The 25,053-nt window shown below is 38.7% G+C and overlaps 1 long non-coding RNA gene across 1 annotated transcript in view; it reads left to right on the forward strand.

Moving 5' to 3' along the window:
- Positions 1-24,843, forward strand: part of LOC102077635 (uncharacterized) — an 86,635-nt gene extending 61,792 nt beyond the window's left edge. Inside the window, exons 2-4 of the long non-coding RNA XR_001222980.3 lie at positions 23,079-23,513; positions 23,671-23,762; positions 23,938-24,843. This is a non-coding gene — a long non-coding RNA (uncharacterized LOC102077635). The remainder of the gene's footprint in view (positions 1-23,078; positions 23,514-23,670; positions 23,763-23,937) is intronic.
- Positions 24,844-25,053: the final 210 nt, after the last annotated feature.

Below are 25,053 nucleotides of genomic sequence, written 5' to 3' on the forward strand. Positions count from 1 at the left end.
GCGTGTTTCTGTTTTTTTTTTAATTCTTTCATGCATTTTCGTGGGGCAGATACTGCTCAGTGTAGTAGCAGAATGGGTAGCGGTTACTTTGCATGTCCAGGTGCACTCCCGCTTTGTCACACTCTCACACACAGAGCTTCAAGAGTATTTTCTCACTCTCAAAGAACAGTTTCTTACCCCCCGCCCCAGTGCACCCCAGTCTCTCTATCACAGTCTCTCCCTCGCCCACTTTACGTCTCGCTCCTTGCCCAAAAACCTCCATTCCAAAAGACGTGATAATAAGCGTCTACTGAAGCACAGCAGAAAAACATTTAAGCGAAGAGAAGGTGGGGTGGTGGTGGTGTTGGTGGAAACGGGGATTGGGGAGGGGTGTTGTTGGGTTGGGTTGGTGAATTGGTGGTGAGGAGATTGCGACGACAACACACAGAAGGCTTTGCTCTGCTCCGCCACACTGTCAAATCTGCCTTGTATTCTCTCTCTCACACACACACACACACACACACGCACACACACACACACACACACACAAAGATTGTCTGTAATAGATTCTCGTCTTGACACTCAATTCCGTGGCGAGACGATCCCGCTTTATCCCTCCCTGCATCAAATATTTAAACACTTGTATTAGTGGCTGTGTCATCCCCTCAAACACCCGCAGCTTAGAGCACCAATCTCCTCTCCTCTTCTTTCTCTTCTTCTTATTTATTTTCTGTCTCCCCTCCAACCTGCTCTAACTCTCTTTCCTCATCTTCCACAATTCCAGCCCCTAATATCCACAATGTTATCACCCGCTTGCTTCCCTCCACTACCCATCATTTTATATTTTCAATACTTTGGCCTTTTTTTCTTTCTTTTTTTTTATGAAAGAGCATGATAGAGGGAGGGGCCAAGTTTTTTTCTTCTTCTCCTTTAGCTCCCCTGTTCTTTTCAGACTTTTTTTTTGGCGTGGGCAAAGAGCCCTTTTCAATCTTATGAAGCAAAGCTCCGCAGATTGCAACAAGGAAAGAGGGAGATGGAATGGAGAAAGCGGGATAAAGGCGGGAGGGGAAGAGAGAAGGTGGCTGAGGAGAGAGAGAAAGGGAGAGGGGAAGGGAGCGGGGTTCGGTGGCAGCGGCTGTGCGCTTGAATGACGTCTTTCAAGAGGAGCAGTCTAGCTTGTCAAATCGCCAGCTGAGAAATGAATTGGCATATCTGTTGAGCTCGGAGAGGAGATGTCGCGCCACGGCGTTTCATATTCCTCGATAAGGCCAAATAACGCAATTGTCAGAGAGACAGAGAGAGTGTGACAGAGAATGAGAGAGTAGAGCCAGTTAGAAGAGAGTAGTGGTGGCGGTGCTGGGGCGGGGTGGGGGGAGTGAAACTGGCAACAATAGAGTGTGTATGATAGACAGAAAGAGCTTTTACACCTGATATTCTGCCTGCCTGCCTGTCTGTCTGTGGTTTGTGTTATGGCAGGCTAATGCAAACCTTTTAAAACCACTCAGCACATAAATCTACCGGCTTAAATCTGATAGCTTGCCATTGAAGTTTTCCACCTTTAAGTCCAAACAAGGCCCACCCCACAGCCTAATCGTTTTTGCAAGATTATTACAGGGCATCTGTGTGCCAAGGATGGGAGAGGGGAAGAAGGCAAGCAGTAAAGGTCACAAGCCATAAATTAACTCTACAAAGTCATAAGTAAATGACCTCTTCAGTAGATGGTAGTACCCCTCGCCTCATAATATCTACTTGGCTCTCTATTTTTATTCTCTTTCTGTCACTGAGAATTTGTCTTTCATCTGTCACTGCACAAAATAGTAACCAAGCTGCTCAGAATGGACATTTCACCAGTGTTACACAGGAAGTTCGCTATGCTCTGCTATTCTGTCTGTAAAAACCAACATGTCCACATATCTAAACAACAGAATAGTGTGTTTTCAGATTAGCCTGGACAAAGACAAAGTCCATGTCAAGGGAATGAAGAGTAGACTTTTTCCAAGGAAACTAGGGTTTGTCTTCCTGGGACAGCTATTTTAAGACTTTATGGTGATTTTATTTCCCACTTTGGTTTTTGTCTTATCTTTGTGGTTAGCGTGATATCATAAACTAATGTATCAAGGTGAGAGGCTTATTATTTAATTCACAAGTAGATTCAGTCTTTTGAAATCAAAAGAGATACATTTCCAGGCCCAGAGTAGATATTATCTTAAGTGGAGACAATCAAAATGTTTCCTTGAATTCCAGAAGTTGCTGATAACAATAAACTGTAGAATAGCACAGGGAAAAATAAAGACAATAAAATATCTGTCAAAAAAAATCTTTAATCATTTAAAAAAGTATACACAGTTTAATTTGATTATACTGCATTGTATAAGTAGGAATCCTGACAAAGGCATGAATGCATGCAATTGTTAAACATACCACCAGGTTAGCTGCACTTCTTAAGAGAGTTTGTCAGTGTTCAGTGAGGGCTTTCTAATTGCTCACTTTTACCTGTGAATAAGCGAACTGGATGTTACAGTGTGGCTCCTTGTTTGTGTCCTGTCTGCTTCTTCTTGCAGGTCTGATGGACTTTATCAGTTTTGTCACATTCCTATTTTTTAGCAGTAACCTGTGAGAGTACAGTGTTACCATAACCATTAAAGCAATGACTGAGCATACAAAATAAGACTGGAGTGTGAACAGCTACCCCTGAAAAAGATGCTCCCAACATATTCTGCTGTTGCACTTTTATTTTTTCCCCAGACGTCTTACCTTTGTATGTGTGTGGTTCAGAGTTATACAGGCCAACTGTGAACTACAGTTGGGTTTGGGTCTGACAAACTGAAACCTATTTGTTCAGCAGGACAGTGTAATGCAGGTGGACTGCAGATGAGTATTGTTAAGGGACACCTCTGTCTCCAGAACTTGTGATGATCTCTGTGAGGAGACAACATATAGATACACACACATTCAGAGTGCAGTGATGGCTGGTAGAAACACACAATGTGACAAAGTCAGAAGAAGGTTGTCTTAAGCTGTAGTCCAGTTGCAAATAGGAGGAAAAAGAATGGGCAGACTTGTCTGGTTTCAGAATTAGGTGGCAAATGTTTGTGTGTGTTTGTCATGGTAGAAGAAGCGTTTCAGGCTCATGGTTGCTGTGAAATATGCAAAAGAAACAAGAAGTGCTGTCAGACTCTGGCAGGTACACACATGGTACCTCTCTCAAACACTCACTCGTACACAAACACAAAATATTCCCATGCTATGTTTTTTATGCTGCTTAAATTAGCAAAATATTCAATTAAATTCAAAATTAGCTCAATTATTCAATAATTTTCTCTGCTAAAAAAAAATCCACCAACATCAGAAGGCAAAGATAAAAAGTATCCTCTTTCACAGACCTAACCCGTACCATTTAATCATTAATAAGAAAAGAAACTTATCATCAGGTTATCATTTTAACAGTGATCAGAAAGGGACATGGTCATCACTGATTTTCCTTTTTTTCATTCTTTCAGTATTGTAGATGCAGATTTACAGACAAACATATGGTAAGCACTTAAACTCTGCCACAAGTACACGCCAGTGTACTTCTACTGCCGGTCCCAAGCCAAAGTAAATGGGGAGGGTTGCCTCATGAAGAGCATCTGATGTCTTTGCCTAACCAAACATGCAGATCATCAAGAATGAAATTTCCATACTGGGTTAACAGTGACCACCTCTGGTGCTGCTAACCAACAGGGTGCCAGTGGAAATTATTTCTGTAGAACAGGATGTCAGTTAGAAGAGGACAAGGAGTTGTGGAGTAAGTTTAATTAAGTGGGAGTGGCATTATGCTAAAGACATGAATGTGAAAGGAAAGATGTTGTGAAAAGAATGGCTTCGGTTAACACTTTAGGAAGAAGGAGGAGCATGGGAGTATGTATAAGAGTGGAGGAAAGTACACACGGTTAGACTACATCTTATGTGGTGAGGTGTATGGTAGGAGTAACAAAGGGATTCAGGTGGGGGTTGGAATTCCTTCAGGTATTGCCTTTGAGTCTGCTGTAGACCATTACGTTTGGAGACGACACTGTGATGTGTAGTGAGAGAAGGTGGAAGTGAGCCTGGAGGGGTGGAGGTATGTTCTGGAGAGAAGATGATTGAAAAGTCAGTAGAACCAAGAAAGAATATATATATATATATATATATATATATATATATATATATATATATATATATATATATATGTACATATACATATATGTATATATATATATATATATATATATATATATACATATACATATACATATATGTATATGTATATGTATATATATATATATGTATATATACATAGAGTAGAGGTAGCAAAGGCGGAGGAGTTTAAATAGCTGGGTTCAACCACCTAAAGCAGTGGGCAGGGCAGATGAGGATGGCCACAGAGAGGATTCATGGATTTAGGAGGACATTCAGAGGGTTTGTGTGACAGAAGAAAAATGACCCTTAAAAGCGAGAGCCAAAAGAAGAAGAAAAGAATATCGTAGCACTTAGAGATGCAAAACATCAACCTCATCTTCCTTTCTATTAAAACATTACCCAACAGTTTATCACCAAATTGCTTTATTATCCATCGTCTTATAAATGACAAGAACAAGGGCGATGTGTAGAGTGAAACAAAGTCATTCTTTTGTTATTGTAAGTAATAATTTCATTGTTGAAGGAAAGTGAACACACTGTAACAGTTGCTTCAACAGACAACTGGCTAATTCTCAGCTTAATGGTGCATAAAATGCATAGAGTTGGTTGTCTAAGGAGATCAGAAAGAAAACTTCTTTAAATTTAAAGAAGTCCATTTGTTTTTCTTTCCAAACTCCTTAGATTACCATGACGTGGATGACTGAGAACCTACACAGACATAGAGGAGGTTTTTCTTCGAATATTACTATTACTATAATAAAAATTGGATATGAGTAGTTTCTAGTTTTTCTGTCTGCATCATTTGATAGCAGTCTTTTCTTTCCCTCCATCTGTTACAGCCCACCTTTCTCCTCTGTGGTCGGCCCATTAGCTGGGTGACCAGCGGACTATGACAGGGTGGCCTGGTCATGGCAACACACAGCTGTAACATGGATGGTGCCTTTCACATTAGTGTGGTGAACAAGGAGAACAGGAGCAGGAGCTTTTCCATTAGCACCTCCCACGAGCTGCCAAGATCCTGACAGAAAGAGCGAGAGAGAAGGCGAGAGGGAGAATGAGATTGCCCATGTTTTCAAATGGCTGCTTCTTAACAGTATGGCAGTGGCCTGAGTCAAGCTGTGGGCAGGACTATTACTCCATATTAACAGGCAGTGGGAAAGAACATAAAGCACACTGTAAAAAGAGGGAGGAAAATGCAGGGAATGCAGTTATATACCAAAAAATTATTGGATATAAAATAAACTGAAAATACAAACAGAATGCAAAGATTTTCAAATAATTTAAATCCAATATTTAATAGAAATGATTAAATGGTTAAAATGAGAAAGTCTAGTGATTTGTGAAAATCTTGTGCTTAAAAAAATGATACCAGAAACATGTAAAAAAACAGGCCATTCAAGGACACGTTTACAACTTTATTACATCACCTCCTATAATTGTATCACTTCATGTGTCTAGGAACTGAAGACACAAATTACTATATTTTTGAGAACAAAATGTTTCAGCTGATCAGGCAATATTTGTTTTCATAATTAAACAGATATTTTCAGTAGTTAAAAGGTTTAGATTGTAAGAAGACTGGTTTAGTAACCAGGCATTAATGCTGACATAGTCCTGTTGTCCTTTCCTGAAGTTGTGTGGATGGCACATACACTGTTCAAAAAATTAAAAGAACACTTTGAAAACACATCAGATCACAATGGAGAAAAAAAACATGCAGCATATCTTTGCTGATATGGACTCAGTAATGTGTTAGAAATGAATATGAAACCCCACATCATTTGATGGAAAATTATTAATTTACAGTGGGCTGAATTCAAACACACTCTCAAAATAGAAGTGAAAAAATGATGCGGTAGGTAGCAATTCCAAATGGTACTCAGTAGTTTGTATGGCCTCCACATGTTTGTATTTATGCCTGACAACACCAGAGCATGACAGACAGTGTCGTGTGAGATCTCCTTACAGATCAGGACTAGGGCATCAATCAGCTTCTAGACAGTCTGAAGTGCAACCTTGTTGGCTTAGTTGGACTGAACCATAATGTGCCAGAGGTGTTAAGGTCCCCAGTGGTGGACCTGCCAGTTTTGGTATTCTATGGCACATACCAATCTGGCTCCAGGGTGCTGGGAGTGTGAGGACAGGACGTTGGGCCCTCACGCCAACCTCATGAACTCTGTTTCTGATTGTTTGGTCAGAGACATTCACACCAGTGTCCTGCTAGAGGTCATTTTGTAGCTCTGGCATTGCTCATCCTGTTCCTCCTTGCATAAATGAGCAGATACTGGTCCTGCTGATGGTTTAAAGGCCTTCTATGGCCATGTCCAGCTCTCCTAGATTGACTGCCTGTCTCTTGGAATCTCCATGCCCTTGAGACTGTGCTTGGAGACACAGCAAACCTTCTGGCTATGGGAGGACTGAATTGCCATCCTTGAGGAGTTGGGCTACCTCTGTAGGGTGCAGGTATTGCCTAATGCTTCCAGTAGTGATAATGACCTGCGCCAAATGCAAAAAATGCAAAAACTGTCAGTATTCTCCACCTGTAAAAACATTCCTGTTTTGGGGGTTGCCTCATTGTTGTCCCTCTAGTAAACCTGTTGTCAATTTCATTCACACCAAAGCAGCTTAAACTGATTAACAATCCCCTCTGTTACTTAACTGATCAGATCAATATCCCAGAAATTTAAAGGACCTGATGCTGCACTCTGAAAAGTCTTCTGTTTATTTTTTTAAAGCAGTGGATGTTGCTCCAAAACCTGTATGCCTTGGTCTGCATTAATGGGGCCGTCATAGATGTTACTTTCTTCAAATAATAGTTTTCTTTTACATTTCTGGATGTAGCAATGAACTGTTTTTCTTAATGGTGTTTTTCAGAAGTGTTTCCAAGCCCACAGCAGGATTTACACCCCAGACGTTTATCTGTTTTTAAAGCAGTACTGCCCAAAGGCCTGAAAGACATTTTTAGCCTCATACCTGAAAGAGAATGTCTGAACCGTTTAATGATATTATATATGTAGATTTAGTTTTGTATCATATTGCAGGGTCTTTACCTTACAATATAAAGCACCTTCAGGCAACTCTGCCAAACTGTGGTGCTATATAAATAAAATTAAATTGAGTTGAATTGAATAACATTTTTTATATTTTTTGTTGCCTTTCCTCCAGTGTTTTTGAAACACATTACAGCATCAAAATTAGACTCATCTTGAGCATATATTAAAAAAACCCATCACTTTGTCTTTGTGGCTGATTAAGTTAAACATAGGTTTAATACAATTTGCATACCACTTTATTTTATTTTATATATAATACACTTTTATATTTTTAAAAGTGACAAAGTCTTCTTGAAAATAGCGTTTTATTTAATTGCTATGTTGTACAATGTCTAACATGTAATCAACATTTAAAATAAAGTTTTATTTCATTTGATTGATGTACATACCAAAACAGTCTTAAAAAATTAGCTGCTATTTCATCCAATTTGTTTGTATGCATTTGTTTTTATCTGATGTGATTTCCTAGAATGTTACGTCTTTTCTTTTCCTTTTAACTTCTTGAGGTATAATTACAACAGAGCCGCTGAAATGGATTGCTGAGCATTTCATCAATGATTTGCTTTTTAAAATTTATTAGCTTTCTTCTTCATCTGCAAAAGGGAACAGTGACGTTTTTGTTGATAAAGTGATCAAACAGCGATGGTCTCATTTGCTGTGATCACAGGGACACAAGTTCTCAAGCCGAGTCTACCTAGTTCTTTCTTTATTTCATCTTTTTTGTTTTGTGTTTCAGCGTCTCCTTCTTCTCCTGTCGGTTCCCTTGTAATTTGACATGGAGATGCTCGTTATGGCAGATCAAAGACAGCCATCTGTGGTCTGTCAGCCTCACTGAGACAAAGTGGGAGGCAAGACGAGACGATCTACAACATGCATATATCAGAAAGGCTGAGGCAGAGAACGAGTCAATGAGATATTCATGCATTAACAGGCTATGGCACAAGAGTGTAAGGAAAGAATTTACTTGCCAAATGAAAAACTAGACGAGCAAACAAAAGAAGGGAAGAGAAAGTTTTTGAGAAATGGGCCAACAGCTCTAGTACAAAAACGAAAAAGCAATAATAACTGTGTAACTCAGCCTGTGAAATTCTAGCCTTGTATCGTTTTATTTAATTATCAAAAAGAAGCCCCCCCAAAAGAAGGAAAAAGTTTAACATATGCTGAAAATCCCCAAGTCTCTTTGTTACTGACTGTCTCATAATTGCTTCTCTGATAAGTGCATGCCCAAGATTTTGTGTGACAGACGGTATAGTTGCCTATCGATGAAGGGCACGCATTACATGGAATAAGACAGGAATGGACAGGACAGGACACTCGAGGAACATAATGGTACAAGCCCATCATTACACAGGACAAGACACTGTAGAGGACAGGACATGAAGTGATTGAACTCTCTCTAGAGAGATAAAAGAGATGAGAATGACAGAGTGAGGTACAGCGGATGAAAGAGTTGTGGAGAGGACAAAAGAATGAGTGAAGGAGGGATGAAATAGGAGGACAACTCCACTCAGAAAGACCCTATCCCTCAAAGTAATGATGATGTCTTAGTTGGTTAAAAAGCAGTGTTAAGTATTGGCTGTGTTGAATATCCGGGAGAGCTGGCTTGGAGAGATGGATGGCTTCTTAAGTAACAGCATCCTGATAGATATGTTGGCACAGGAGCTGAGCATGACGCTTACTGTAAGGAGAGGAGGGCGTGAAATATTACAATGGCAGGAAAAAGAGAAGGGGAGGGTTGGGAGAGGAGACAGGATAATACTAACATTTCAGTCACATATTTATTGTGATTAAAAGTAAACTAAAATATTGTATCAATGAATCATATTTCACATGAAAAAAGCTTCTTTTTTTTAACATAAGTCTTGGCTGCTAGGAGAATGACACAGTTGAAAAGTCACAATTTGTTCCTGCTACTGCTTCTCTCATGATACCAGGCGGCTGTTTGGTTCTTTCTCCCTAAACCAGATATTAGATATTGTAACTGTAGGATTAGTCGTGTTGTAGACATGCATGTGTGGAGAACAAGTGCACTGATACAGATTTACAGGGTGATGTGCAGGGATGTAATAATTACAGACAGATAAAGCTTATGAGCCATACCAAGAAGATGGTGGAAAAGGTTGTTGAAGCTAGGTTAAGAAGAGAGGTGATAATCAGTGAGCAGCAATATGGCTTCATGCTGAGAAAAAGCACTACGAATATGATGTTTGCTTTGAGAGTGTTGCTGGAGAAGTACAGAGAAGGTCAGAAGAAGGTGCAAAATAGGGTGACAAGAGAAGAGCTGTGATACTGCATGGGGAAGTCAGGAGTGGCCGAGAAGTATGCGAGGGTGGTGCAAGACAAGTACAAAAAGACAGTGGAGAGGTCTGTGATAGGTTTAAGGTGGTGGTGGAATTATTTAGGATCTGCTCTGTGCCCCCTTTTTTTGCAGGGGCTATGGACAGGTTGATAGATGAGGTCAGCCAGGAGTCTGATGTGGTCTGTGATGTTTGCAGATGACACTGTGATCTCTGTAGTGAGAGTAGAGAGCAGGTGGAAGTATGCTTTGGAGAGAAGAGGAACCAAAGTCATTAGAAGCAAGGCAGAAGGCAGACATGTTTGAATACATGGGGTCAACCCCATGTATTCAAACATTTTTTGGGAGTTGCGCAGTAGTGGATATATTGAGAAGAGGATGTTGAATATGGAGTAGATACATGGATGTAGTGAAGAAGGCCATGCAGAGTGTGAGGGTTGACACGGGGACACTGTTGTGGTGTGTTCTAAAGGGAACATGTGAATGAATGCGTCTAAGTCTGAACAGAGTCCAGACTGAACCAATTAGGGTGAAAAGTCCAGAAATGAAATCATCATGTGTTAAATTTAGTAGTAGAATGACAGTTTATGGAGTTTATGGCTATGGTGGCTATAAACTCTGTGGGAATCTATTTAAATATGGAAATGCAAAGCGCTAGATCAACAATTTTAAAATGTAACACTTTTACCTGCTTTTCTTCCTCAAATAAGATAAACTATTAGAAGCTCTTTTCCATTCTTACTGACCAGAACATTTAAAACACTTACACATATACAGTGCTACTGTATATGTGTACTGTATATGCTTAAACATATACAATACTACTAATACTACTGTACAGAGCTTTTCCTCTGTACAATACTACTGATTTTACTCCACTCGTGTTGCTTTGCGGCTGTATTAAGTGTGTAACCTATTCATTTATATTATAGTTTTATCTTCCTTTGTAAAATCAGTGCTCTGCTACCAGTAGACTTATCAATCTTTGTGATTGGTCAGTTGCTTCGAAGTCCATGTGCACCTACTTAGCTTGGGAAACCTTGAGTTGAGTTATCGAGTTGATAAGCGGCTTTGTGTAACTGCTCATGCTGCCAGTGTTAGGGTAACACAAAATACCCTGGGCATACTGGACTTGTTTCAGCCCTTTCAGTTTTCAGTGTTGCCAAATTTTCACCCCCATGCTAACAGTGAGACTACAGAAGAGGATGGAGAGAGGGCCACTTGGACAAAAAAAAAAAGAAAGAAATGGTGGCATCTATTGGATTTTTTTATTTTTTATTTTCCAGACAATCAGAAATCTGAAAAGAAAATCCAAAAGATGTCCCCATTTTTTTTCAGTGCCTGACCAAATGAAAAACGGACCAAATTTGCATTAGGAAGTGAAGTTCCTGGTGGTACAGTGCAAATCAAACACATTGCTTTCAACCAAGAGGTCTGGGTGCGTATGCTGTGTGAGAACACCCTTTCAGTTTTTTGGTTTCGTTACTTTCATTAGTTTTGTGGTCCAGACAAAAAAAAATTAAATTTTTCTTTTTTTGTTTTTAGATTTTGTTAACAAAACAACTTGTTTCTGGCTGAGTAGCCTAAATACCACAATTTACCACAATTAAGTAAGAATTATCCTGTGCTGCCCTGTTGTGAACATGCTGAAAATGTAGTGTTTTGCCTGTGGTTCCTGAAAAAATCTGCATAAATTAGCAAGCCAAGCATGTTATGGATGGAGAAGTATATTGCTGTGTTATGTACTGAATTCTGCGTTGGTGACTTCGATTCTTGGAGCACACCAACGCTTTGGAGGAAATAAGTTTCATAAAACAATAAGTCGAGCTGGAAATCATCTTTAAAAAAATTCCAATGTAAAAAACATGTTATTTCACAAGACTTGAAATTTGAACATTTTATTGGCACTTTTTTAGAGTATATACATATTTAAATATCTGAAAGAGAACCTTTTATATGTTTTTAATATGCTACATTTCAGAGAAAGAGAAAACCTGAAGCTCACGTTTGAAAATATGTCCATTTATCATCACCTTTAGACTGCTCTTACCCTGGAAGGGTTATTTTGTCTGATGGGACTGAACCAGCCCTCCTCCCCAACCACTCCAATAAGTGTTTTTCAATTACTGCTGTCAGCCGGTAATCATTCAGTGATGAATAGTCTGATATCCAGCCTTTATATTCATCTACCTTCTTTGTTATATTGTTTTTAGACAAGACTAAACGTGTGTGTCAGAGAGTAGAAAGAGATGTAGTCTAATATATGTTTCCTATTTAATGACTTTTGCCTTGTTTTTTATTTCATAACACAAATAAATATAATTTTTTCAACCATTAAACAAATAACTGTCATTCCTGAGGAAGAAGCCCACAATTGTATTTTGATCAAATATATATGATTATTACTCATCATGATAATTATTGCAATTCATTTCTCTTTTTCTATGTTTTTGGTGCAAACAACAAAAAGCACAAGCACAAACAAACAAAAGTGCCCCAATTGTATCTTTAGGAGCATTATGTAAATGCAGTATTATGCAGAAAGCATGTAATTGCACCAAACAAGGCAAAGCAGACAGGAGAAGCATTAATTTTATTAGTTTATTTTTGGATCATTATAGTCAGAGCAGAATAGTCAAATAGTTGCAGAAAGCAACTGCTTTTAAAAACTGTAGGAAAATAAAATAAAAGTACATTGAAGGACTATACAGTTATTTGGTAATGTGACATAATAGCACTGACATTGATTCATGACTTGATAGTGATACAAAGTGTTGGAAGGTTAAGGGGAAATTTGTCTTTTGTGGAGGTTCCAGCTTCCTGTTCCTGTTTACCAGCACATTTCCACAATACCACGATAATGCCTTCCAAACGTTTTGTATTGTTCGCCAACTGCTGTGTGCTAATGTAATTGAAATTTAGTTTATAAGAGCATAAGATTAAGGCCTTAAAAATTATTGCAAGAAGTAACAGTCAGATGCTGTTATCAAGCTGTTATTATCAGTCATAACAAATATCTTTTCCTCACCTGTTTTTTATTAGTAATAAGGCACGCAGTCTTTGTTTTTTGCTCCAGTGCATAAAAAAACTGTTACATCCAAGTCTTTAGTTGGAATTATCCTATTTTTGTCACATTGTCACTTTCCATGACATTAATTGTATCATTTGGTAACCATATGTTCATTATATTTTAGAAACCACCCAACCACAGCTTTTACTAACATAAAGCACGTAGTAATAACTATTACAGAAACTGGACAAAGCAGTATTTTCTAATTATTTCATTTAAAAGAATGTCATAGAGACTATTGGAGGTTTTGCAGAAACTGTTGACCAACATTACTTGAACCAGTCTCAGGAGCTTGTAAAGAAAAGCGTCTGGACTTCTTTTAGTTTCCTTGAAGACCTTTCACCTCTCATCCGAGAAGCTTCTTCAGTTCTAAGAGCAATTGGTGGAGCGTCCCAGATTTTAAGCCCTCCCTATGGGAATGTCCCCAAGAGAGTCATGGAGCCTCAATTGCTTCCCCCAAAAGTTACCATGAGATAAACAAAGAACAATAACTTTAACAGGAATTGAAAATGACTTATATACTGTATATTGTTGTGTTTATATATGTTTTTATAAAGTATTAAATTAATGTGACGCTAAGAAGGATTAAAAAAATATTTTCTTTTTTATCACACTATGAGTAAGTAACTCCAAAACACATATCCACAGAAATGCACACTTGTGAACAGTACAAGCACACATAGACATAATGTTTTCTTCAGCCATCGCAACATGGTAGAAATCCTCCTCAGTCATTTCCTAGAAACAATAAAATAAAATACATGTACAGGCAGAGGAAGGACTTCCTGCCCTCCTCCTCCTCCCTCCTTTCCCCTCCTGTTTTCCCTCTGGTCTCCATCTATCACATGCAGCGGGTACCACAGGCCACTGACCAAGCCTGTCCTCCCGTCATTAGCCCCGCGTTCTCCCCACGCGATCCGTGTGGCTACCCCTGTCTCCTCTCTCCAGCCCGACACCCCATAATAATATCTCTTTCAACCTTCACACCGTGATAAATAGAAGTGCACAGAACAAAAGGGATGGTGGGAGAAGAGGGAGGGAGAACAGGGGTATGAGTAAGAGAATCGGGATGAAAAAGAAAAAAAAGGGTGGTGGTGGTGGGGGGTCCCTCTGTGTGTGTGCAATTGTTACAGCAATCTATGGGTGGTTGTGTGTTTTTCTTTAAGGCCACTTATTATCAGGACAGGCAATCAGAATTTATTAAGATTAACTTTAAGTTTCTTGAACAGTTTTAGAAGCAATACATTAAAACACACACAGCTAAATAAATATATGAAATGCCATATGCTGAGTGAAGATACACGGGCCTTGCTAATGCCATACCACTAATAAACCAGTGATGGATGCGCATTTTGTACATGTCCAAACTTGTGGTGCGATGGGACCACCTGATGCCAAGAAGTTAAGGAATATGGCGCACTTCCTAATGTCTTTCAGGAATGAATTTTCAATTCTCTGCCGCCTAGTCCTTTATTTTCTTGCTCTCTTTGTCACATTTCCTGTCTTTTCAACAATGCAAGTCCTACCAGAGAGCCAAGATGTAAGTACAGGTGGTCTTTATTCATACGGAAATATATTCTGCTCTCCTTTCCACAACATGCTAAATTATCCAATAAAAGCCTTTTAAAAGAGGATAGCAATGAATGCACACACGTTGCAGCAAACAAACAAAAAGTCTGCAGAAAGCATCAATGCAAAAAAAAAAAAAAAAAAAATACAGTGCATAAAACAACTAAAGAAATGTGCAAAGACTGAGCACAAAGGAATGATGGATCATTTTGTGTGTTATTCTGTATTAAAGTTTAACTGGGTAATATAAATACAAGGACATGTCATTATTTTTCATGCCACTTTTTCATATCACTATTTTATGCCTTTCAAATGTATATTTTGTCACCAGCACCGTTACTGCAAAATGTTACTTTAAAGACAAAAATACTTTTTCTTTGATATTGTTATAATTACTGCCACTACCACCACTCCAGTAACGGTTGCTGTGACCCCCGAAATTAGTATACGATAGTGAATGTCAGTGAATATAAAAATTTGATATAATCAAAGAAATCCATGCTGTTTAAAAGCATAAAAACATAAGAATAAAATGCCCTTTTATGTTTAAAGCTGGTTATGCTTGTTGGATTAGCTAGCAGCATCTTTGTCTTTTGATTCATCTCATAGTGCAAATAATGCTAATAATAAAATAAATCAACCCTCCTCAGTTTCTCCAAGACAAAAACAGGGACATGAAATCATTACACAGGTTCCCCTGAGACCTGTTTAGACTCTGATGTTTAAGTTATAATTAAAAAGTCTCCCGCATCTCCTCTTTCTCAATCCCTGCTCTCATAATATCTGTGTGATTTATTAGCACAGCCATGAATTAGTCTTTTTTTGCCCCCCCTCTGTATGAGATATGTATTGTATTTCATTTGAACGGTTAAGCAGGTCATTGTGTGTCTGTGTGCATTAATGTGTATGCTCCGGATCTGTATTGGCTTTGATCGGTGTCATGCTGTTTTCACGTTCGGTGAAGGACTGTTTGTGAATCAGTCGTCACATCTTTATCACCTGCTGAGAGGAGTCCTACTGAATATTACTGGGAGCTGGGTTGTTATGAGGGACTGTGTGTGTGTGTGTGTGTGTGTGTGTGTGTGTGTGTGTGTGTGTGTGTGTGTACGATTGTGGATGTGCATGTTTGGGTCGCAGGGTTACCTTTAATATCAGTCTGAGGTTCGGCTGTGAGTCATTTGTAGATGGAACAATATGTCATGGCTTGTCAGGAGAAGAATTCTTGTTAATGAATTTGTCTTCTTTTGTATGTATCACTAAATGCTGTAAAACGTCCATCGACTGTCCAAAGTGTCCATCGACACTTCCTCTCTCTCGTCTACATATTCGCCATTCCTTCCTTTCCTCTGTCTCTCCATCCTTGCCTTCCTGTGTCTTTGCCCAACGTGATTTAAGAGTTGCCCTCATCGCTTTGACACATCAGTGTTTCTATCTGAGGAGATTAGAACTGTGTGTGTGTGTCTGTGTGTGTGTGTGTGAGAGAGAGAGAAGGATATCATGATGATTCAAATATAATAGCTCTGTATTGCTGCCTTCCCTCTGTAACTGTACAGTTCAGTCAGAAAGATTAATATGTGTGAGAGTGTGTGCGTCTCTGCTGTTGTGTGCACGCATGTAGAATCGTGTGGCTACACATTGCAGCACAGGACAGTAATATCTACCATGCATACATTATCCATCCTTCTTATTATCCAGGAAATCACAAGCAAGGAGAATTAAAGTGAGCCTCCTTTCAGTCTTGGTGTTTCTGAGCAGACCAAACTGATCTGCACCCCACCACCCGCCACCACCCCCTTCCCCCAGTCAGAGGTTAAGATAGCAATCAGGCCAGAACCGCAGATGGAGGCAGACATTTTAATATTATTTTAATATTCACCACGGCTGGTAATTGTTAAAGGACAGTCCAGTCCTTACTCCTTTCCGTCAAAGTCTGAGCAATTGTGCCAAAGGCTGCAAAGCATGCAGACTTTGAAGCAGTGACGGGAGGGGAATGAAAGATTGCAAATTGGCTTCTGGAATGCCAACTGGAAACTATGTGTGTGTGTGTGTGTGTGTGTGTTTGTATAAATATATACATAACTATTTATAGAGTTTCACCAATTGTGCTGAAGTTTACATTTTATTTATTTAGTTTGTTTTCTTTAGAAACATTTTAGAAAATCTAGAAAACATAGATTTCTTTATTTCTGCATCCTAGTGCTCTTCTGGGAAAATTACCAGAATATGGAGAAAAAGACTTGCACACAGAAAGGATTGATTACCATCATTATATGGTGTTATGTTTAGTGGTTTGTTCTGCTATCATATCAATAAAGTCAATGAATTTATAACTCTGAATGAGGGCTTTCAGTATTTAGAGCCCCTGTTAGTTTTGGTATACATATTCAAAATGTTATATTGTAACATACTGAATATCTTTGGGGGGAAAAGTAAAAAAAAAAAAAAAAAACCCATCTGGATAAAGGGAATTATATCCAAGTTCAGTATTTTTTCCGTGTAGGTTAACATCAATGAGACTGTCATTCAAAAATGCTTTTACTACTACAAACAAAAATTACATTCACTTTTCTTTTTTGGAGTGAGACAAAATTTCTTCATGACTAATTCAGAAATGCATATGGTAAAGAAAATATTAAATTATTAGTATGATTCAAGTTTTATCAACATAAGTGTTCCACAGAGAAGGTAAACACACATTTCCTTTATCATAGACGCGCAGACTACAAAATCAAATGCCAAAACTCGTCACTGTGTGCTTTGAAAGCACAAAATACAACTTTGATTAAAGTAATTTTCCTGCCTCGAAGCCGGCATCCGATCTACAAATCTCATGTGGCCGAATGAAACTGTGCCAGCCGAAAAATAAAGCGAGCTGACACCAAAATAGCCTGCCTGTTCTGCATGCTCCTTGCTGTTATGCATCAATCTATCAGCCAGCCTTATTGCTATTCAGATTACACACAGCGCACACACACTATTCAGATTAGAGGCTAAGGTGTACGGGACATTGAGGGGTTCAGCGGCGACATGAGTGACCTTTTCAATCGCTGCTGGACACCTTGAGTTGGTCATGAATCCATCTCCGCGAACTGGTGTGATAGGCGATTTCTTGAAGCCTTTCCAATGCTCTTCAACTCTACTACCAGGATATTGTATTGTATACACACAACACGTGTTCAGCTGTGTACTCTTGTACTTTCTGCTTCTTTTTTCAAGTATTTCTGGGTCTTTTAGTCTTGCCTTAAAACACAGTGATTGTAAATCAAGTGTTATCAAGAAAATTTGTAGCTGTGCAATATTAAAATTTTGTGTTAACAGTAAAATCTGCTTGATAGCCATTTCTATACAAATAAGAATATCTTTCCTTTGTCTTTTTTATTATGCTTTTTGTTGCTATGATTTTAATATTAAAGTGCGATCTATTTTTAAAAGAATTGCTAAAGAACCATTTAAATGAAGCCCTTTACTAAACTAGTTGGTGCAACATAGAACTTTAATGAAAATCATTCCTCCAAGAAGCTACAGAACCATTTTTATGGTTCTTCTGGCTTTAAAAAAAAATTTGCTGAAGAACCTGTGGAAAGATTCTTTGTTGAACCAAAAATGCTTCTCAAGCGGCATCATGTTAAAGAACACACATAAAGAACGTTACATAATTTACTCAGGGATTATTAAAGTATTCTGACTCTGAAACAGTTTTGATTCTAGCCAGTACCCATTATTTTTTAAGAGTATGTAAAAGATAACTATAGCTAATGTTTTGTGGGCTCCTGTTTTAAAGCTCCTGTTGAACCCTTTGACCATCTTCATCTTGAGATGTGAGGGATAAATCTAGAGGATAAAATAACCAAAATGCACGACTTTTCAGTCATAAAGTAGCCCCAGACCATTTTAAGTATAGCATTTAAAGAAGTGCCCCTAGACTTAGGCAGTTCAAAGTCTCTGTATTGCAAGGACTTATAAGTCTTTGCAATAAGTCTTCATGGCAGCTGATGGAAAATAATGCAGCTGTTACTAATAATCCAAATCTTAAAGCTACAAAGTCATTATTTGTTTCTTTAGTTGCCAGGGATGATATGTCTGCTTTCCATTTATGCTGGAATTTAATGAGTGAAAGAGTGCAGGTGGCATCGGTGCTGTTGGACAGCTCCATTCGTCCAGTGTCATTAATGATCCAATCTCTATTCTGAGAGACACTTTATAATGACCGTTGTTAATAATTGTACTGTTTTGTAAATTTATAATTAAACTTACAGTAAATAGTTGTGCTACCCTTAAGAGTTTTACACACCAGATGTGTCAAATACACGCAAATATTTTGTGTAATAAAAATATTTTTCAGACTCATTTTTAACGTGGCTGTTCACACCGCGTAATTTACAGGATGAATTAGCAGCATTCGTTTTTTCGAACCAAGCTCAATTTTTCTGATCGAAATAAACATATCTGACCAATCAGACCACTACATTTAACAATAATCACGCTGTGACTGAAAAAGCGCACAAGTACTAAATATACAATGATACTGAAATAGTGAAATAATATAATTTTACCTTAGACACACAGCTAGACACTGCTCTGGGTCAGTCGGCTCAGAAATGATTGCTGCCTCCCCAGATGTGGTCCCAACGCTGCCTACAAGAGCTCAAACTACACTACTGACATTCTGAGATATGTACAAAAGTTGTGACTTCAGTGTGTATATATGTTACATGATTGTGTGTAATTCAATCCAAATCTAGGTAAAACAGTGGCTAGAGCCCATACTGAATACATACTGCATTCATCTGCATTCACAGGAATTTACATTAACTATTTATATTCAGAATCCAACAAACAGAACCTCATCGATCCAAAACAGAAATTCCCCAATTCCTTCACAAAGTGTAGCTCCTGCAAGATGCCACTTTGATTTAATAAGTGATGTAGGCACTTGGCCACTTGGAAGTTTACAAACTAATTAATAATCGATTAGCGAATACGATTAATTAGCATTTGCGCCACTAAATGAAATACTAAGTTCAGTTCTTTTGATTTTAATGAAAACATATGGCCAAGCTTTATTTTATGAAACTCTAGATACTCTATTTCCATGAAATATGAAAGAACTGCATATGCTTTTCTGAATCACACACTGCCAAGTATCACGTGCATAGTCATTGAAATGATGACTCTCACACACACACACACACACACACACACACACACACACACACACACACAGAGAAATGCTGAGGATTGTGAATTCCTTAAACAAGTTTGGTTCTCCCTCATGCATCCTCAGCCACAGCCCTGGTTTATTATCCTCACACTTATTAATTATGAAACTATACCACTACAACCTACTGGGGTAACACAGGACGAAATGCAAATGCTGCTCCTGCATTACAAAATAAAGGATTATTTTTAATCAAAACAGAAGAACATTATCTTAACATCGTCGACACATATAAAAATATTTCAAATACCAAATAAATGTATATTTCTCGCTGACTTAAAAACAATTACATAATCACTCTTGGTCAGGTTATATTTACTAATATCAATCAATAAAATTACCAGATTAAAACAAGATGTTACACTATGATAAATTTTATTACCAGGTAAGAGAGTAAGTCTGTATGCTTGGCAGTTTTTTGTGACTGCGCAGACTTCCCCAGAGAATCAAGATTGCAGTGTATCAACTACGCATGCGTCCTTGCCAGCAGACTTCAGTTTGACGACAATAACAGTATAACAGGAATGACTAGTTGAGCTGTGGCAAAAAGAGTGATAATCGGATAAAAGATCAAAAATCAACTGAAAAAGTGCAACTGTGGCATTTGCTTGGTTTTGCGCTGCTCTTTTCTTTTTTTGTCAGCTTTTATTTTTTTCATGTGTCTTTATATCATCATCCATCCATTTTTTTTGGGGGGGGGGGGGGGGGGACTAATTTTTTGGTAATCTTTTCATTCTAATTCTAAAGAAATTCAATTCTAAAGAAAAACAACTCATCCAGAACCAAAATTATTTTCTTTCTTTTTTTCATGTGGTTCCATGAGTGGCACATGTCATTGCCCTATAAGAGACAAATATAAAAGAGTCAAATCCTCCCCTATGATACAGAATAATAATCTCCAGAAAAGAGAGACAGAAAAGTCAGCAGACATCTACACAAAGACATGAGGGGGAGCACAAGCAGCAGATAACTTAATAGAGGGATTGGACAGGGCTAAAAAGGAAGAGTGAAATCATTAGGATGCAAATGAGAGGGAACGATTAGCATGTGTGTGAGAGATTGAAAGAGATACTGTATGAAAGGCAGAGGAGAAGATTGAGTCATCTATGGCTTCGCTGGGGTTTTCCTCTGAAAGCAACAACTGTCACATGTTCCCTGTCAAAGATCCAGGCGACGGGTGCAATTAATTTTAACAGTGATGACTGTTTTACCAGATACAGGAATTTGTTTTACAGTGCTGTGACTCACCCCTATGTCCAAACCATTTTATCCAGCATTTTATCAGAAATCATAAGGCGAGGGATGGAAAGAAATTATGTGTATGTATTGCTGATTTTTTTAAATAAACTACAGAAAAAAAAAACAATCTATTGAGAAGAGACTTCATTCTTTTTCAAACTCAAATGCTACTAGATGCTAGTGCTTGCATGTTGATTACCATGAAGCTAAAAAGAGAATTTCTGCTTAAATTTGAGCAACATTTTATCTAAACTAAAGTGAAAAGGACATTACAGCACACTTACAAAAAGATAATTTGGCACAAAAGCACAATAACTTGTGTAGAAGGACAGGTCTGATACACCAATCAGGAATAACATGAAGACCACTGACTGGTGAAGTGAATCACACTGAATATCTCTTCCTCATGGCACCTGTTACTGGGTAGGATATATTTAGGGAACCAGTGCACATTTCATCCTCTCAGTCGATGTGTTAGAAGCAGGAAAAAATGGAGTGTTTGAACCAGTCTGATGAGCCAACTTGTGATGGCAAGACAACTGGGTCAAGTCCGAAACTGCAGCTCTTGTGGGGTGTTCCCAGTCTACAGTGGTCAGTATCTATCAAAAGTGGTCCAAGAGCAATGACAGAAGGTGACCTGAACTAATGAATCACATTTTCTTTAACATCACGTGGCTGGCTTTGGGCGTGTGTGTCACTTACCTGCCAAATAACTGCCAACAGGATGTACTTTGGGAAAAGGCAGGGAAGCACGGGCATTGTGATGCTTTGGGTAATGTTCTGCTGGGGAATCTTGAGTCCTGCCATCCATGTGGATGTTACTTTGACGCGTATCTCCTATCTAAGCATTGTTGCAGACCATGTGCACCCTTTTATGGAAACGGTATTCTTTGATGACTGAGGGGTTGACCACAAAGCAAAAATGGTTCAGGAATAATTTGAGGAGTACAACAATAAGTTTGAGCTGCCAGATTCCCCAGATCTCAATCGAGCATCTGTGGGATGTGCTGGACAAACAAGTCTGATCCATGGAGGCCCCACCTTACAGTATACAGGACTTCAAGTATCTGTTGCTAACATCTTGCCATGTCTGTTTTGGCAGCAATAGGGAGACCAAAACAATATTAGACATGTGGCCATAATGTTATGCCTGATCAGTGTAACTGTAATCAAATTTCTAATGACAAGAAAACAAATGTCTAACTGAAGACAAGTGTATGTGTGTGTTTGTTTGCCTGCGGGGAGAAAGACGAATTCCAAAAGGGCTGTTGTCTTCAAGAGTATCTTCTCAGTCTTAGTGATTATGAATGTGCTCTTGTATGTGGGTAGCAGGCATAGGTACAGATGGGTTTTTTATCAATTGAGTATATCGGGCCACCATCTTCTGTCTCTGCCTTTCACCTGCTCTTTTTCTCTTTCCTCCCGTTTGGTCTTCCAATGAGGTGAGAGAGTTCGCGCCACTCTGTTAGCCGCTGTCTTAGCCATTGAGTCTCTTCATAAAACAGAAATATGTAGTGGCTCGGGTCAAAGCCACAACCAAATAAAATCCAGCCAAGTGTCTTGCAGCGAAGCCATCTATTCACATCATAAAAATGGCTCTTTGTTTGTGTTTTCAGTCCGTCAGTCTGTTGTTGGCCATTTGGCTCATCTTAGGTACTGGGATATCGCCCTTCTCCATAAATCCAAGCTCTCTCATCTCTCGTTCTCGGTTCTTTCTCTTTAACTCTGCCTGTCGTCGTCTCCTTGAGTGTTTCACGGTGCATCATGTGAGATTTATTTCCAAATATACTGTTGCAAAATGTACTGTGTGTCTTCTTGTTTTGAGGAGGGATTTACTCCCCGTTAAGAAGAGTTATGTACACTGAGGCGTTTTACACCCTGACTCTTGGTAACAGGGTGTTCTCTAACATATTTCACCCGGGCCTTCATCTAATCCACATATCAATCCACAGCCTAGAAACACTTTCACACGCATTTACAGAAGAAAGAGATCTCATGGGGTTGACAGGTTTTCACTTTATGGTTGTATATTGTTTGTACTACTAAATGTAAATCTCTGATATCAAACTTAAAATTCAGTTGGAAATGAAATAAAAGACGGAAATTGGACGGAAATAACAGAGATGGAAAAGTATGCAAGTAAGTTTCTCTTTCTCTTATGTATAACACTGTTCATGAATATTCTTGCTTGTATTATCTTGTGAGATAAAATGTAAAAGGCATCTTCTTTCTGATTTATTTTTAAAATTTATATAATTCTGAGTTGGAGCAATGCTGGTGAGGCAGGTAGTGTTCCTGGCTGCTGATCACGCGGATCAGAATGTCCTCTTGTAGCAAAAAAAACATGTAATTTATGGCTCTCGCAGCACTTGGTAAGACTTAAGGAACCATTGTGTTCTTGGTTTAAGAAGTCAGCGTGCGACTTGCTCCCTTTATTAACATTTTTTTCCTATGCTTAACTAAGGTTTTTCTTTTTGTTTTTTGTTATTTCAGGAAATGTGAACCATGCTCTTTGACGTCATAGTCCTGGATTTGACACACGCACATGGGGGGACTCCAGACGTCACAGGAAATGCATGCATCTATGGCCAGGATATGATGCAGACGACAAAAGCCGGCGTATGCTTCCAGTTCCAAGGCTGGAAGTCCACATTTGATCGTAAATACTGTACTTGTGTCAGATCATACTCTGGAGTTCTCTTCTGGAGTTGTCTTTATAGTAATGCCATGTGGAGTGAACTGGGAATCAGGCAGCGGTTTTTCAAGTCTGTCTGACCCTACTGACCACTTAAACACACACAGCTATACGCAATGTAGAATCACATGCTGCTTTTTAGAATGTGGGTAAAGCCAGAGAGCCAGAGTACCCTGTGAAAACCTGAACAGGGAAAACAACATCATCAGACCTGATTGTGGTTTTGTGTAATGGTGAGAATTACTCCACTACATATACACACATACATACAGTGCTCCTGTTCATGACCTTTGGTATTTGCTGTTTAGAGAAAAGACTCTACAAATGAGTGAAATGTTTACTTCTGTGGCATTTTCCTTACACATGTGAATAAAGTTATGCACTCTGCAGGCCCTATTCACATCTGAATCTTGCACCATCAATGTACACATGTAAACATCGAATAGAAAACAGCCAGTGCAATTTGGCACAGCAACGAACAGGTGAGTCTTGATCTTTTTCTTTCTCAACAATCATTCTCTTCACCAGATCAGTCTGACTACTCGGATGAAATCAGTGATGTTTTTATTGAGTCTTTCTAAGAATGCGTTTTATATTCCCCTCTGTAGTTTCTTCTTTTTCCTTTCCATTTCACTCACTTCCTCTCTCTCTCCTCAGGCTGTGTATTAGGACTCTATGTTAATGACAGTTGACAGATAGTTGAAGGGCATGGGCTGCTCCCTGTCAGCCCTGTTTTGGACTCATAATTATTTCACCAGTGTCACGTCACTGTCACCTTCGCCTGCTTTACACTGTCACACACACACACATAGATCCCACCCAGCCACCCTGCCTGCTGAGCCTTAAGGAGAGAAAGAGAGTGTGTGCCTGTGTGTTTGTGTGTGTCTGGCTGTCACTCGACCTCAGAGTTGGCCGTTTCCCTGCCAAGACAAGCATCGCTGCCACACGGCAACCTTCGCTCTGCGTGCTCGTCTCCGTGGTAACAAACCAGAACCACAGCCTTGTGGCAGTGTGCTTATGTGGTGGATTTTGACTTTCCAACTGGATACCAAAATAATATTTTGGCAAGATGTTGTACAACTGGAAACAGATGTGCTGAGGTCTGCACTGAGAGGAAATTTGGGAGGAACTTGAGCAGCCTGGCAGTTTTTTTTAAACAAAATTTGATCGGCAATGAAAAGGACTCACAAATGAAGAATGATTTGAAATAAAAACTGTCAGAACAGCAAAAGTGAGGGATATATTTCTGTCACAGTGATCTAAAAGGTTAAAGTGAATACAGTATGAATGTATGGTGAAATATGGCTTGTAGTCTGAAGCATTTGAAGATAACAATGGATAATAAACACCAGTCTATTCCCATTTCCGATATCAGTTTAATGCTTACAACTTTGTGTTTTTGGAATACTGTGTTATTATTTATTGGATGTATCCTATTTTGTTTGAAAGCGTCAGTGTACATTTGCCAGCACACTTAATTTCAGAGGCTGCTTAATATTTCAAATAAGACTTTAATGTTTAAAATGTTAAAAATAATATTTTAAAATAAAAGGTTTTCATTTTTTTTAAATATCTTTTTTAATTGAGGTAGTGCAATGGAGCAGTGATTGGCACTGTTGCCTCACCGCATGAAGGCCCTGGTTTTAAATGCACCATCTGGCTGGGGCCTTTTCTGTGTGACATAAATTTTATAAAATTTACTCTTTTTATTGTATCTTTTTCAGTTATGTAGTAGGGTATTGAAATGTACATAATAATTTCAGCATAATCTCA

The sequence above is a fragment of the Oreochromis niloticus genome, linkage group LG18 (assembly GCF_001858045.2).
Source record: "Oreochromis niloticus isolate F11D_XX linkage group LG18, O_niloticus_UMD_NMBU, whole genome shotgun sequence".
NCBI classification, from domain to species: Eukaryota; Metazoa; Chordata; class Actinopteri; order Cichliformes; family Cichlidae; genus Oreochromis; species Oreochromis niloticus.